This window comes from Peromyscus eremicus, chromosome 15, assembly GCF_949786415.1.
Source record: "Peromyscus eremicus chromosome 15, PerEre_H2_v1, whole genome shotgun sequence".
In the NCBI taxonomy this organism is placed as follows: Eukaryota; Metazoa; Chordata; class Mammalia; order Rodentia; family Cricetidae; genus Peromyscus; species Peromyscus eremicus.
Genome location: NC_081431.1, coordinates 79,362,691 through 79,367,690, shown reverse-complemented (window position 1 = coordinate 79,367,690; position 5,000 = coordinate 79,362,691).

The following is a 5,000-nucleotide window of genomic DNA, read 5'->3' as shown; positions in this document are numbered from 1 at the left end:
AGTGCTGAGAAGGAAGATACAGGGAGATCCTAGGAGCTCCCTGGATAACCAGTCTAGCCAAATCAGGGATCCCCAAATCCTATGACAGACCCTGTCTCAAAACAAAGTGGGAAGCTCCTGAGGGACAACACAGGGCAACATATGGCTTCCATATGTGCATGTATATGTGCATACACACACACACACACACACACACACACACACACACACACACACGCATGCACACTATTTTGAGGTCCAGATTTATTAAACTCCCTATACAGAACTCCAAGTAGTTCTCACATCTTCTTACTCTCATATGTTACCTTGTTCTCTACAGTACCATTCATAAGTCATTTATACACATAACCTCCTACACATTTCTTTTAAATATTATCTCCTTGTTATTGGCAGCCCCCAGTAATGGCAGAGAAAGATAATGCCTTCAAGCTATGATAGAAAATGAATGTAGAGCCCTGAGGTCTTTCCGAGGACTTTTCAGTTTCCTTTCTAGAATAATTCAAATCCTCCCACTTCTTGAATTAAATTATAACTGAAAGGTTGATGAACAGCTCTTGTTTTACTGTAGGAGGCCTTCCCTAAGATACATGGAGCTTACATCTTTTAGTATTAGTGTGACCATTAAGTTCAATAGAATTCCCTCCCAGTGACATCTACCAGAGTAGTGACACTCTCAGATCATAATGGAATTCATTTCCATGACTCTGGATAAATAAAAGCAGAACACTTGTAATTTCTTGACTACACACTTACAGAAAATGCATTCACTAAAAGATGAGCATTAGAGACCCTGCATGTTGCCTTACTTACAGAAGTGCTTTATTATTGTTATGTACATTTGTAACAATATTAAAGGTAAATCAAGATGAGCCAAGTAATGACTATACATTGAAACAAATGTTAAAAGACTGTAGTTTATCGGGAATTTTTATAGCAATACTATCAAAGTTCACACAAAGGGTAATGTTATTTAATTTTGGTTTGATGGTTAATATTGACTGCTAACTCAAAAGTGCCTAGAATCACATAGAAGACAATTCTCTAGGCATGTCCATGAAGTAGTTTGCTGGGTTAGTTGGGGTAGTTATACCCACCACTTATTTGGACAGCATCATTCCATGGGCTGGAGTGCAGGGTTGAATAAAAAGAAAGTGGATTTCTATTAAAATAGAAAAGGGGAAATATGGTGATATTTTATTTGTATTAAAATGTTATTTTTTTAATTTTTATTTTGCAATGCAATTAAGTTCTACATACAGGCACAGATTCCCTTGTTCTCCCCCCTCCCGCCCCCCTCACCTTCCCCCCAGCCCGCCCCCCATTCCAATCTCCTCCAGGGCAAAGCCTTCCTCACAGACTGAGATCAACCTGGTGGACTCAGTCCAGGTATGTCCAGTCCCCTCCTCCCAGGCCAAGCCAAGGGACCCTGCATAGGCCCCAGGTTTCAAACAGCCGACTCATGCAATGAGCACAGGACCCGGTGCCACTGCCTGGATGCCTCCCAAACACATCAGGCCAATCAACTGTCTCACCCACTCAGAGGGCCTGATCCAGTTGGTGACCTCTCAGCCATTGGTTCATATTTCATGTGTTTCCGTTTGTTTGGCTATTTGTCTCTGTGCTTTACCCGACCTTGGTCTCAACAATTCTCTCTCATATAAACCCTCCTCATTCTCGCTAATTGGACTCCCAGAGATCCACCTGGGGCCTAGTCATGGATCTCTGCATCCAGATCCCTCAGTAGTTGGATGAGGTTTCTAGCACGACAATTAGGGTGTTTGGCCATCCCATCACCAGAGTAGGTCAATTCGGACTGTCTCTTGACCATTGCCAGCAGTCTGTTGTGGGGGTATCTTTGTGGATTTCTGTGGGCCTCTCTAGTACTTTGTTTCTTCCTATTCTCATGTGGTCTTCATTTACCATGGTCTCCTATTCCTTGTTCTCCCTCTCTGTTGTTGATCCAGCTGGGATCTCCCACTCACCCAAGCTCTCTTTCCCTCGACCCTCGCCCTTCACTACCCCCACTCATGTCCAGGCTGTTCATGTAGATCTCTTTCCATTTCTCTGTCGTTGGGCGATCCCTGTGTCTTTCTTGGGGTCCTGTTTTCCAGGTAGCCTGCCTGGTGATGTGAGTAGCAGTCCAGTCATCCTTGTTCCACATCTAGTATCCTGCTATGAGTGAGTACATACCATGTTTGTCTTTCTGAGTCTGGGATACCTCACTCAGGATGATTTTTTCTAGATCCATCCATTTGTCTGCAAACCTCATGATGTCATTGTTTTTCTCTGCTGAGTAGTATTCCATTGTGTATATGTACCACATTTTGTTTATCCATTCTTCAGTTGAAGGGCATCTAGGTTGTTTCCATGTTCTGGCTATTACAAACAATGCTGATATGAACATAGCTGAACAAGTGCTCTTGTGGTGTGGTTGAGCATTCCTTGGGTATATGCCCAAGAGTGGTATAGCTGGATCTTGGGGGAGATGGATTCCCAATTTTCTAAGAAATCGCCATATTGATTTCCAAAGTGGTTGTACAAGCTTGCATTCCCACCAGCAGTGGAGGAGAGTTCCCCTAGCTCCACATCCTCTCCAGCATAAGGTGTCTTCAGTGTTTTTGATCTTAGCCATTCTGACAGGCGTAAGGTGGTATCTCAGAGTTGTTTTGATTTGCATTTCCCTGATGATTAGGGATGTTGAGCAATTCCTTAAATGTCTTTCAGCCATTTGAGTTTTCTCTGTTGAGAATTCTCTGTTTAGTTCTATAGCCCATTTCTTAATTGGACTGTTGGGCATTTTGATGTCTAATTTCTTGAGTTCCTTATATATTCTGGATATCAGTCCTCTGTCAGATGTGGGATTGGTGAAGATCTTTTCCCATTCTGTAGGCTGTCGCTTTGCTTTGTTGACCGTATCCTTTGCCCTACAAAAGCTTCTCAGTTTCAAGAGGTCCCATTGATTGATTGTTTCTCTCAGTGTCTGTGCTACTGGTGTTCTATTTAGAAAGTGGTCTCCTATGCCAATGCGTTCAAGACTACTTCCTACTTTCTCTTCTAGCAGGTTCAGAGTAGCTGGATTTATGTTGAGGTCCTTGATCCACTTGGACTTAAGTTTTGTGCACGGTGATAGATATGGATCTATTTGCAGCCTTCTACATGTTGATATCCAGTTTTGCCAGCACCATTTGTTGAAGATGCTTTCTTTTTTCCATTGTGCACTTTTGGCTTCTTTGTCAAAGATTATTTGTTCATAGGCGTGCGGATTAATGTCAGGGTCTTCAATTCGATTCCATTGGTCCACATGTCGGTTTTTATGCCAGTACCAAGCTGTTTTTATTACTGTAGCTCTATAGTACAGCTTGAAGTCAGGGATCGTGATGCCTCCAGAGGTTGTTTTATTGTACAGGATTCTTTTGGCTATCCTGGGTTTTTTGTTTTTCCATATGAAGTTGAGTATTATTCTTTCCAGGTCTGTGAAGAATTGTGTTGGTATTTTGATGGGGATTGCATTGAATCTGTAGATTGCTTTTGGTAAGATTGCCATTTTTACTATGTTAGTTCTGCCTATCCATGAGCATGGGAGATCTTTCCATTTTCTGACATCTTCTTCAATTTCTTTTTTCAGGGACTTAAAGTTCTTGTCATATAGGTCCTTCACTTGCTTGGTTAGTGTTACCCCAAGGTATTTTATGTCATTTGTGGCTATAGTAAAGGGTGATGTATCTCTGATTTCCTTCTCCGCTTTTTCGTCCATTGTATATAGGAGGGCTACTGATTTTTTTTAGTTGATCTCGTATCCTGCTATGTTGCTGAAGGTGTTTATAAGTTGTATCAGTTCCTTGGTGGAATCTTTGGGGTTGCTCAAGTATACTATCATGTCATCTGCAAATAGGGAAAGCTTGACTTCTTCCTTTCCAATTTGTATCCCCTTAATCTCCTTATGTTGTCTTATTGCTCTGGCTAGAACTTCAAGTACTATATTGAATAAGTATGGGGAGAGCGGACAGCCTTGCCTCGTTCCTGATTTTAGTGGAATTGCTTTGAGTTTCTCTCCATTTAATTTGATGTTGGCTGTTGGCTTGCTGTAAATTGCCTTTATTATGTTTAGGTATGTTCCCTGTATTCCTGATCGCTCCAAGACCTTTATCATGAAGGGGTGTTGGATTTTGTCAAATGCCTTTTCAGCATCTAGTGAGATGATCATGTGGTTTTTTTCTTTGAGTTTGTTTATATGGTGTATCACATTGACAGACTTTCGTATGTTGAACCATCCTTGCATCCCTGGAATGAATCCTACTTGATCATGGTGGATAATTGTTTTGATGTGTTCTTGGAGTCTGTTTGCCAGTATTTTATTGAGTATTTTTGCATCAATGTTCATGAGGGAGATCGGTCTGTAGTTCTCTTTCTTTGTTGTATCCTTGTTTGGTTTGGGAATCAGGGTAATTGTAGCCTCATAGAAGGAGTTTGGTAATGTTCCTTCTGTTTCTATTGTATGGAACAATTTAGAGAGTATTGGTATTAACTCTTCTTTGAAGATCTGGTAGAATTCTGCACTGAAACCATCTGGTCCTGGGCTTTTTTTGGTTGGGAGACTTTTAATGACTGTTTCTATTTCGTTAGGGGTTATTGGACTATTTAAATAGTTTATCTGGTCTTGATTTAATTTAGGTATGTGGTAACTATCCAGAAAATTATCCATTTCTTTTAGGTTTTCCAGTTTTGTGGAATAGAGGTTTTTGAAGTATGACCTGATGATTCTCTGGATTTCCTCAATGTCTGTTGTTATGTCCCCCTTTTCATTTCTGATTTTGTTGATTTGGATGCTCTCTCTCTGTCTTTTGGTTAGTTTGGATAAGGGCTTGTCTATCTTGTTGATTTTCTCAAAGAACCAACTCTTTGTTTCATTAATTTTTTGTATTGTTCTCTTTGTTTCTATTTTATTGATTTCAGCTCTCACTTTGATAATTTCCTGGCATCTATTTTTCCTGGGAGACTTT